Raw genomic sequence first — 12,644 nt, forward strand, 5'->3', positions numbered from 1 at the left:
ACTGTGTTGGTACTCAGAGACTTCCACCCCACCTGTGTGCGTCGCTTCCCGGTTGTTTTTGGACACTCCTTTACCTTGGAACATCGGACATGGTGCTGGGTCGAGGGGTAGGCATGGGCAGAATTGCAAAGAGTGGTCAAGGATGAGGCTGATCCTTCAGGGGTGGTCATCTAGTAGACGGGCGGACTCATGGTTGCGTACTCTCATGGTTATTAGCATAGTTGGTGCATAATGCTCCCCATTCCCCTTTTTTGATATGGTCGATTTGGTGCTGCTTATTGTTTGCTGTGGGGAGACTTCACCGTGCGGGAGGGAGAAGCCGGGGGTATGTTTTGAAGGCCCTCCTCCAGTTTATTATACTTTCTCCACCCCCCCGTCTGGTGGGGTTCTTTCTTACTCCTTTTTCCCTGTTTCTTCTATATTTCGGGTCTAGTTCCAGGGCGACAGGCACACTGCTGGGGGGGGGGCCATACTCATTTGCAGAGGTGCAGGGTGGGGGGGTTGGGGGAGGGGACTCTTTAGTCTTTATCTCTTTTTCCATGGCCTCCTTTTTCTTCTCCGCTTCTTCTTGTTTCTTCTTTTCTGGGATCAGCGCGGTACACCTCCTTTGTTGTGAATCGTCGCCTCTTCATGTGTGCCACAGTTTCCGGGGTGTTCTCTGGGCGTTAGGTACCGGGGCCTGCAGGCGCAACTGTTTTTGATATTCTTCCCTATCCGGAATTTCCAGTGTCTGCGCCATTGATCCAATAGATTGCTGCTTATTGCTTACGTCTATTATTCTTGCCCCTTATCGCTGTTGGGAAATTGTTTGGCACCTGATCCTACTGTCTTGTTTCATTATAAAATGAAAAACCCTTTTTCTCCTGGTGTCCTACCTGCGCGGCTCACTGGCCGGACTATATTGGAATGAAGATCCTGCTCTCCGAGGTGCCACCTGTGTTTACATTTGCTCTTATTGCTCTGATTGCTTAGCGGCCGGCCCCGGGGGGTTGTAGGCCCATACTTGTTAATGATTGAAATGTCAATAAAGGTTTTTCAACAAAAAAAAAAAAAAAAAAAAAGAGCCAAGTAGTAAAATTCCTTTTTGTCAGTAGTGTCGCAACTCAGCTTCCGGTGATTTATCAAACTTCCTTTTGTTTGCTTCACCAAACATCCTTCCTCACCAATGACTTTATATTTTCCATTGTTGATGTCTTCTGCGGCTTTCCGTGAATAAACGTAGTTCTGCAGCACTTCATGGAGACACATGTTCTCTAGATGAACACTTCTCTTTGGGTATTATGTGTCCAACATGTTTGATTTCAAAATATCTGTACTTTCTGGGTCATTCTCGGCCAAATATTCAATTTCTCCAACAGATTTCAGTACCCGATTTCTCATTGCTGCAAGGCCTAAACTTGCCCAAATTATTCTTCTTGATTTTGAGTAGAGACTTGCAGAAGATAACCTATCTGAACATTCGTAGGATCCAATTTCTCGATGCGATAACATCTTTAAACTGAAACTGTACAGTTTCTTACTGACAGTCTTCTCGTGAGAAATCTCTTCCCACATTTCTTTCAATTCAGTTTTTTCTGATTTCGTAATGTAAGACGTTACATATCGAGCAACAGCAATGGAATTGTCAGCTACATACTGTATATCCATGTTAGCATTCCACATGGATAAAATGACTGGGTTGTAGTCATTTATATTTTTTGATTCTTCTTTTCTTTTTAGGTTGTAGGTATTCTTAGGTGATTTTCTTGTAATAGTATGTCTCACAGCTGACATAAAACTGTTTACTCTTCCTTTTGAAAGAACAGGTCTAGGAAATCCAAATCGACATTTAGTGTAGAATTTATCTTTTGTCTTGTACTTCCGTCGACAGTATTTTCCACACCAATGACTTTGGAAACGTAAAACTTGCTCTTTTAACTTTTTCTCTTCTGTGCTTTTTGGTATAGCACATGTTGCATATTCTTCAATAAAAGATAACACTGCTTCATCAGTATCTGTTCCAAACTTTGGGGCATCCTTGATCCACAACAGCATATGAATATGAGGAGCACCTCTTGCCTGGTACTCTTTTCTCCAAAAGAAATCCACAACTTCTCCAAGAGGTGGATTTTTTTTATTGCAGATGAATTACATCATAGCCTCAAATCTATGATTGAAATATCTGCAAACATTAACCGGATCCAATGAGCACAGTTCTCCTGCTGTCTTGTATTCGATGTTTTTAATGTTTGAATTTGCCTCTCGTAGAAAATCCAGTAAATCATCCCAAGCGTACTCAGCACAGCTTAGGGTAAGGAACCATGTTGGTGTTCCTAAATTCCGTAACATGCATTTTAATTCACCATGGCGTCGGTACCAATATTCATTTGTCCCACGCTGACAAGCCATCAGATTGATCAGTTGTGTTTCCAGATGATCATCTCGGTGCTGCACTTTCTCCATAAAATCCTTAGCAGACACATTTTGTAAATGTACTCCACTTTTTAAAATGTGATTTACTGCATAAGACAATGCAGACAAGTCGCTTTCAAATAAAAGATGGAACAAATAAGGAATACTTTGTTGAAATCATGGATCTTCTGCATATAGTCTTGTAGTCCGATACTCAGAAGCTGGAATCTGTTCTGGACGTTCATCGTATCGTCCTCCTTTTCCTGCAGGAAACAGCTGGGGAAAACATCGAGCTTCCAAGCTCCAAGCTCTCCTCCCATACACTCACGGGAGTTCCTTTGGCTTTCTTCATCTGAAACAGATCAATAGTGTCTCCCATAACTTCTTTTGAATGAAGAGGATGTATGCTAAAATGTTCATAAATTTCTTCTTCCTTTGACTTGTCCACTTTTTCAATTTGTCCAGTTGGTGTTTGTGTCTTCTTGTAAATCTTCTTCTTCTTCTTCTTCTATATAAATTGATTCATACCATTTGTTATTCCTTTTCAAATACAAATTTGCTCTTTGTACTTTCCGTACATCTACCAGCTCCTGCCAAATCTTCTTATTCTTTGTAGGTACACCATTAACCAGAATAACTAATGGTTCAGTTTCCAAAGTATCTGCATCAATAGTTTCCATATTTTTTTTCAAATCCAACGGCAAATACACCACTCTACCTTTTAAACCTCTCAGTAAATCTGAAGGAGGTAATTTACCAGTTTTGGGCTCCATACGTACTATGGTCTGGAACGGATGAACACATTGAATAAGTATAGACTCATATGTATTTAATTCAGAAAGTTCAGCAGGAATAGCATCCAATTCTAAATTATTATGTACAGCTCTGGTCGGCATTCTATTTTCTTCTAACTTATTATAACAGTATTTACAAATACGCTGATCTTCACCCAAATCAAAACAATTTTCAAGAAATATATATGTGGCAAAATCCTTCCACTTATAATTATCTTCATTTTCACTTTTTCTGTAGAGATCAACATTCCTGGTTTGTTTTTTATAATGAGTTCTGCGGCAACAAATACAAGTAATATTTGGTCTTTCTTTAGAGATGATTGCAAATTTTGTCATTTGATCATCAAATTTCTTACTTACAGAGGGTTCTACATTCTCTTCCACATCTTCCTCGATAACTGTGTCATTACCTGCACTCTCTTGTTCTGGACCAAAGTAACAAAACTGAATTTCATCAGTAACCTTCTCTACATCTGATACCGATCCACGGAACAGCGCCCTATTCAATTCATCTAACTTTATTGCTGGACTTTTAGCAAAATACAATCGTCTCACAAACTTTCTCATTTCAGTATGATGAACAGCCAGCATCCTAAAATGATGAAAAACACTTTTACACACTTTTCTAGATAGACAAGCCAGAGAATGTCCCTGCAAACCAGTATTCTCTCTAGCTCTGCATGGATCTAGACTTTGAAGCACCTTAATCTTCTGTTTAACACTTTTTTTTACTATATTCTCTTAGAAACTCTTGAAATTTATCAATAGATTCCTGACGCACAGTGCAAATACTACTACAATTCCAAGTATATACTGGGGCTTTAGGACGTCTCCCCATAGCCTCATCCGCCATCACTTGTTCCTCATCTCTTGGAACCATTTTCTCCTTCTCCATTCTACAACCATTTTTCACTTCATAAGCACGACCTCTGGTGTCAACTGCATGCAGCAAACTATTACTTTGAAGATAACTCTCTTCATTAAAAAAAGGTTCACTACTTGAACTATGCATCCATTCTCCTAAAAACACTTTACAAAAGTTTGTTCTTTTCACTAGTCTTTTCCTTTTGCTTTGTGATTTCAGTACATTGACCATTTTATCTAATGTACGCATCCTGTTCAAAATTAAAATGAATAGTTTCCTTTTTAATTCTAATGCCTTTGCTACAATGGCTTCAATTTCTTTTTTTCTCTTATAAAATTTAGCTTTTTTCTTATATTTCTTCACATCCTTTATTAAATTGGACATAACTCTTCTCTGAAACATTTTTCTACGAATCTCTTTAAATGCTGTTTTTCTTTTTAAGTTAATCTTTATTGTTTCTGAAGGTATATTTGCATTAACTAAATGCTCAATTTTTTCCTGTTGTTTTCTATTTAAAACATTCTTTCCAGTACAGACATTTTGTACATTTTTCCTTTTTTTGAAGATATTGTTTAAAAAATCTTTTGTCTGCTTACCAGAAGACTTTCTCTTTTTCCCAACATGAGCATCTCCAACTAACTTAGGTCCTCCAGTTGTCTGGATTTTGTAGGCATCTTAAATTTTGTTCACTGCTCTTCAGCAATACCTGAAAAAAACTAAAAAAAAATTCCTTTATTTTATTTAAATATATTACTATATTTTTTATGATCTTTTCAAATCTTAAAATACTATGTACCCCTTTCCTACAAGTGAAAATCACAATAACACCATCACAAATTAAATATCTAAAAACAATTCCTGTGTGCACACAGAGTCATGGTTTGATATTAGTCAGAAAACGAAATTTCTTTGCCAATTTGAAAGCACACTTACTACTCTTTTTTTGACAAGTGATAAGTACTTTTACAGTCTGACACATTTTCAATCCACTTTTCAGAATCTGAAAACAGCACATGTCCAAACAGCTTTTTGAGACCAGGAACATGTGTAACCTGGGTGACTGACTACACTCCAGCAAGGGCAACCAGCCTTAGTGATGCTGAATGTTTTTGCATTACTCACTGCAACCTCAAACCCCACTCGGTTGTGAATACTATGCATGATTCTACAGGATAAGCAGCTGGGTGTCTGCTAAGAGTCTGCTTCTGCAGAAAAATAGCTGTCCCTTTCTTACTAATGCAAATGTAAAATTACCAGAGTAATACGCAATAAATCTCTGTCTATAATTCCTCTTTGCACACAGAGTCATGGTTTGATATTAGTCAGAAAACGAAATTTCTTTGACAATTTGAAAGCACACTTACTACTCTTTTTTTGACAAGTGATAAGTACTTTTACAGTCTGACACATTTTCAATGCACTTTACAGATTCTGAAAACAGCACATGTCCAAACAGCTTTTTCAGACCAGGAACATGTGTAACCTGGGTGAATGACTACACTCCAGCAAGGGCAACCAGCCTTAGTGATGCTGAATGTATTTGCATTACTGACTGCAACCTCAAACCCTAAAAGTATTCCTCATTTATACCAGTACACCTTAATTTATGGTAAAAACATAGTCCATAATATTTTACATGTTCCTTACATTTAAATTTCTCCCAAAACACAAAATGATAAACACAACTTCAACAAAAGGAATCCCAATTCTATTATTCATTTCTTAATTTACCACATACATCCCCTCTCAAACTCATAACTCACCTTTAAAATTAGTTAGTTGTGAAAGAAATGTGGCACTCAAACAGCAGATTATCAGAGCCAGGATCTCTGTTCTGTACACCTCTCTCCTCTCAGCAAAACTAGATAATGGCAATGTTTCCCTCTCTTTTTCCACACATATACATGTTAATTTCAAATCTCAGTGCTTCCCCCTTTTTTTCAAATGTAATCACACATTTCTATTGGTTGAAAACCAACCCTTTTCCAAAAGTACCCTTCCCCCAACTTGACTTCTGCCTAGTACCCTTCCCCCAACTTGACTTCTGCCTGCTACCATAGCAACAGCTCATGGAACACTGCTGTGTGAAGTCAGGTCAGAAGTTCACCACACAATGTTTCATTTTCAAAGAGCAAGAGTGCTTGACTTTTCTAACCTAACAGCAAATCCATAGTAATGTTCTTTGGTAACACATTTTTCTGTACCAATACAAAACATGCTTCTATAAATTGACACGTACAGCCTAGTTTTTAGTGTAGAATGGTATGAAACAGCCAATGAGTTCTTTTTATTTAAAAAAAATATGTATGCCTCCATTTCCAAACTGTCTTTCATTTATTTTTCCCTTTCTACTGAAATACACCTCCTGAGTGCATCCAGATCTCCTTTGAAGATGTTCACAGTGTGGATTGTAGGGCACAGCTATGTCTTCTGGAGTGAAAAGTATGCAGAGAAAACAGGTATGGTGAGAGACCTTGCTTTGCCAAATGTAGACATTAAATGGATTGGTCAGAGAGGGTTAAAGTGGCACCAATTGATGCCATTGGTGAAATCCTTCATGCAAATCCAACACCCTGACCTCATAATAGTGCACTGTGGTGGCAATGACCTAGGCACTTTGACTGGGGTAGGTCTGGAAATGCTTATGAAGGAGACCTTTGCACAACTGTTTTCACTTTTCCCTAAAACTGCCTTTGTGTATTCTAACATATGCCAAAGGCAAAAATGGAACTGGTCCAATCATTTTTGTCCGCAGATTGACAAAGCAAGAAAGCATGTCAACAAATCTGTTTCTGCTTTCCTCCGAGACTATGGTATGGGTTCCATTTACCACAACAACTTGCGTTACGACATGCAAGACATTTATAGAGGATATGGTGTACACTTCAATGATGAAGGGAACAGAGTCTTCCTCTTGAACCTTAGACTCTGCGTCGGTACTTACTTGTAGGTACCACTAAAAAATCACTTCAAAAACACAACGGCTCTTTTTAGAGCCCCCTAATATCTAAACACTTAAATCTGAATTTTATTTCTTTTTTTCTTTTTTTTTTCTACCGTACGCGTACGGTAAGCTTACCGTAAGCTTACCGTACGCGTACCCCGCGATTTTTTTTTAAAATTAATAAATGTTTTTTTTGTACTTTTGTGTCCTTCTTTGACCCCCTTTCAAATGTTAGGGGGTCTGTAACTCTCTTCCTTGCCCCCTTTTCACGTTTTTTCTCTGTGTGAAACACACAAAATGGCGGCCGACACTTCCTGATTTCGTCCGATTCGAATGTTTACAGTCATGTGACAACCAATCAGATTTGAGCTCGCGCACGGCACCGTACGCGTACGGTAAGCTTACCGTAAGCGCACGGTAAGCGCACGGAGCGCGCTTACAGATATATATATTGATTTAAATGCTATTTTCTCAGGAACTACTGAACAGATTTACACCAGACCTACAAAAGGCACTTCCTTGACCTGAGGACTACCTCTCTGCCAAATTACAAGTAATTCTGTTCAGCCGTTCGGGCTGTAGCTGTGTCTAAAGGTCCTATGGAAAAATGCATGGGGAAAACGCGTTTTGGGAACCCCCTTTTTTCTCAGCCCCCGCTTGACAAATCCCCCCGAGACTTTCAGGGTAGGAGCGGAGCGTAGCGCCCCATTAGTTTTGAAAATTTCGCGAGGATTCGTCGACCGGCGCCAAAGTTATTCCAAATAGAATGTTGCGGATTTCCTATGGAAACAGGCTCCTAACTATAACTACCTACTGGCGATCGCCAGTAGGTAATATATACACATATATATATATACATATATACACACACACACACACACGCACACACACACACACACACACACACACACAACATTAGTTACTATAGTGATCAAAAACAGGCTTTGACATTATCATTCAAAAAAAGTACATAAATTGAGTTACAGAGGTGAAATTGCGGGTAGAATCAAAATTGTGATTATTTCAGTTATATGCATTTTCTTATATATGTATATTTATGTATGAATGATATATATATGTATACATATGTAATTATTTATTTATATATTTATTACATTTTTATACATTTGGTGCCTTTAAATCGCCCAGTTTGAGGATTGTATGATACTTCATTTTAAACAATGTTAACACGGCAGTACCGCTTACATAATTTACAAATGCAGCTGTCCATCTATTGGCATGAAAATGTGAAAAGCTGATCTGTAGTATTTCTTCTATGTTAATTAAACACATGACATGTGGTGGGTGCAAATGTAACAAGCATAAAAAGTATGGCGGACTGCGTTCCGATATGTGAACAAGGGCACGGAGGTGCTCGAAACACGTCAAACCGTGGTGTGTGAGTACTAAATAATGCCATCCTTTTTTGGAGTCCGATACTCTTTTTCATCGTATGGAAATTTGGAGAGTTTTCTTTGGTTCAGATATATATATATATATATATATATATATATATATATATATATATATATATTGGGGTCAGATTTCACTAATACAAAACCGTAGAAATTAAGCAGTTAGTTACCTGAGCTAACTATAACTTATGCCCCAAGATGCACAGCTTCTGACCTCACATACTACATCACTGATGACTTGGTCAGTGACATCACTGATGACATTATCAAGTGAGTGTATTTTTTAGAGTTTATGAGTGTCAAACATATATACTGACCTACTAAAAAAAGTTAAATTAGTATACTAGGTGCACTACTACTGAGTAATACCACTTCTAACATATATTATGTGAGTGGGTGTGTGACTATATGTATCCTTGTGTGTATGGGTGTCTGAGTGGCTGTACAGGTATGTAAGTGGGTGTGTGAGTAGCTGTGTGGGTAAGTGAGATGCTGTGTGAGTGCCTGTATGGGTGAGTGGCTGGTTGAGTGGCTGGTTGAGTGGCTGGTTGGTTTAGTGAGTCTGTGTGTAGGAGGCTTGATTTGAGAATAAGTGGCTGTGTGAATGGCTATATGGGTGAGTGAGCAGATGTGTGAGTGCTTGTATGGATGTGTGCATGGATATGTAAGTAGTGGTGTGGGTGTATGAGTATTTGAGTGCTTGTATGGGTGAGTGAGTAGCAGTATTGAGAGGCTGTGCGCATTACTGAGTGGGTGTGTGAGTGACTGTATAGGAAAATTAGTGGGGATGTGAGTAGCTGCATGGGTGAGTGTATAGCTTTGTGAGTGGCTGAATAGGTGAGTGACTGGTTATGTGAGTGACTGTGTGGGTGAATGAATGGTTGGTTGGGTGAGTGAATAGTTGTGTGAGTGGCTGTATGAGTGAGTGGGTGGGTATGTAATTGCCTCTATGGAGGAGTGAGTGGGTGAGTACTGGTATGGGTCTGTGAATGGGTATGTAAGAGGGTGTGTGTGAGTGGGCATACAAGAGGTGTGGATGTAATCAGTTATGTCATTTGAGATGTCATCAGTGATGTCACTGACCTTTTCATGAGTGATGTAAAATGTTAGGTCATAAGCAGTGTATTGTTGGGGTGTATATTATAGTTAGTTCATGTTACTATAACTGCTGAATTTTTATGGCTTTGTATGAGTGAAATCTGAGCCTAACTATAACATCCCTGTAACCTTGTTTTTTTCAGAGAATTTCTAAGATTTCTCAAATTCTATTTCCTAACTATAACGTCTCTGTAACCTAGTTTTTTTAAAGTTACTTTCTATGTTTTTTAACTAGTAGTTGCGTTTGCAAAGTGGTGGACAAAGGGGGCGGGCCTTTGACCAGCTCTCAGGAACCCTACTGTGTCGCACTTACTGGAGTTAAGAGGATGGTTTATTGGCCCCCAAGAGCCTCAGCATTCAAGTTGACTTCATCCCCCAACCAGTAGAGTGCCAGGAGGCACATTTGCAGAGAGGTGGACAAAGGGGGCAGGGCCTCTGACCAGCTGTCAGCAATCACTCTGTGTGGGGCTCACTGAAAGTAACAGGAGGGCTTGTTGGCCCCCCAGGACCCTCAGCATCCAACAAGACTTCATTCCCCGACCAGTAGTGCACCAGGAGGCATGTTTGCAGAGTGGTGGAGCAAGGGGTAGGGCCTCCAATCACCTCTGAGCATTCCCACTGTGTGGGACTTACTGGAGGTAACAGGAAGGGTAGTTGGCCCCCAGGGACCCCCTTGGAATCAAGGGGAGTTCATCCTCCTTTTTGCAGTGCACCAGTAGTCGCATTTGCACAGTCGTGGTGAAAGGGGGCAGGGCCTCCAGGAAATTGCCAGTCCCAGCTTTAGAAAAAAACAAAGCATTGTATTAGGGAAGGGGGACCACATGCCCCTCCTTCCCTGGGACAATTTTGGACCCAGGACCAGGCCTTTTTAGAATAGGGAGGGAGGCAAAGTGGCTCTCCTTCCCAGGCCAATTTCGGCCCCGAGGACCCCATCCCCAGGGTCCTGCCTTTTTTAAATAATCTTTTGTTTTTTGCTTGAAAGGGGCCGTCTGGCCCCGACTCCCAAGGTCGATTTCAGCCCCAGCGACACCAACCCTTGGCCATTTTAAAATTATTTAAAATACTTTTAGGGGTGGGGGCCGCATGCCCCCCCCCCTCCCCGGGCCAATTACAGCCCTTGGGACCCCATTTCCCAAGGCTCGGCCATTTAAAGATAGCAGGAGACTTCGCACCCCCCCGGGTCCAATTTGGCACTGGGGACCGCTCACACCACCTGCACGATCCAGCATTGCTTTCACAGATAGGGAGCTGCTGAAATTGCAGCTCCCTCTTTGTGAAAACAATTTTACTCCAGTTCTAGCAAGCAAGAGCATTTTTAATGCGCTCACTTGCTGGAAGAAGAGCGTTTGATATGGCTATGTGGGAGTGGTATAGCTCCCACCAAACCAAAGTAAACAGCTATATCCGGGGGTGGGTACCCTGAAAAATAGCAGAAGCCGGCCCTGGGTGGTGGCGGTCCTCGGGGCCATCTATGGCTCCAGAATGCGGCAGCAGTCCAGAAACAAAAGATCAAAGAAAATGGGGAGTGCAAAATGGATTTACTAAATTCAAAAATTGCAAGGCATGCCAATATGGCATTAATAAGAAAACATACAAGATGGCATTTAATGACAAAGAATTTAACAATCAGTAAGCCACTCAATTGTAAAACTGAGTATGCCATATATATTTTGGAATGCTCTTGCAACCTAAAGTTTGTGGGAAGCACCAAGCTTCCCGCACATAAAAGAATTTTTTAATACATCATTGCGATCAACAATTACGATCAAACGTACCCGGTTGCTGGACATTTCAGGGAGGTGTATGACGGCAATCTTAAAGACCTCTCATATTATTTAATTGAAACCATTCCTATGAATAGAAGGGGTGGTGACAGAGAGGGACAACTAAGGAAGTTGGAAACCAAACCAGATGCATCCTCAACTTTGATAGTAAGACCCTGGGAGGTTTAAACATGACTGAGGACCTGTATACCGGTCTACAGTAACCTCTTGAGATTGCTTGGACTTTTAAATTGACCCCTGTACGAAATAGGATACCCTTCACGTGCAAATAAATATGAGAATAGAGGAAAATTATAAGATCCTAACTAGGAGGGGTACAGGAGGGTCAAAGTTTGTAAAAGGGAATTAGTTGCAAGAAGTATGGTACTTTAAACAATGAAGGCCGCCCACCAATCTTAACCACAAGAATAGTGTTTTTTTAAACTTTAGAGTACTTAAAATTATAGATACAATATTACGTTGCCAAAAAGGAAACTGTGTATCTTTCACAGATAGGAGAGCACTTGCACTTTTAGAAAATAGGTCATTGAATAGGAAAAGATGGAATCTAGGGGAGCCCAGATTAGGACCTTTTCTTGTGAAACTGGTATCAGGAACCATTGTACAGTTGAAACCACGCATTTAAGCGAGGATTTTACCATCAAAAAGAAATTGTTTTGTTACTATATTCGACTTCTTTGAAAAGAATTTTTAAATGAATATTTATTTATTTAAATTATTCCAAGTATTGAAATTGATGGTCGTCTGCACACAAGGAAAGAGCAGCCGCAAGTGGTGAGAAGCTAGGGACAGTGGTGGTCCAGATGTGCCAGAAGTGAATGGGCTAAAGGATGTCTTTGCACCCGACACTGAACATCATCAGCTCTTTGGTTCTGCTCCAGCTGCTTAATTGTCAATGTTGGATGTTAATTTTTAATGCAGAGTACTGGCATTTAGAAGCGATGGTTTTAAATAACAATAATCTGAAAATGCAATCAGGCTTATTAAGAAAAATTTCCCAAGAACTGAGCCAAATTCACTCAAGAATGCCATCTGTACTTTGACCAGTAGCAGATGGAAAAAACCTTTGTACAAAACATTGTTCAAATACATGATTTGTCATATGTTTTGACCACAGACAGCGTGTCTCAGTTTAGTTCAAGACTTTGCAACCCCTTGTCTATGGAAGACCATCTGTCTTCTAGTTCCCTCTCTCAAATGAACAGACAGACTATAAAGTGTAATAAATGTATGAAACAATATTCGAGATATCAAAATGTGCAAAAAAGATGAGGACTGGAGTATGATGTTGTGGTTAGCAGGACTAATGTACAATAATAATAGTGAGCATTCATTTGTTGGAAGGTCTCCTTT

This window comes from Triturus cristatus, chromosome 4_1 (genome assembly GCF_964204655.1).
Source record: "Triturus cristatus chromosome 4_1, aTriCri1.1, whole genome shotgun sequence".
Classification (NCBI taxonomy): Eukaryota; Metazoa; Chordata; class Amphibia; order Caudata; family Salamandridae; genus Triturus; species Triturus cristatus.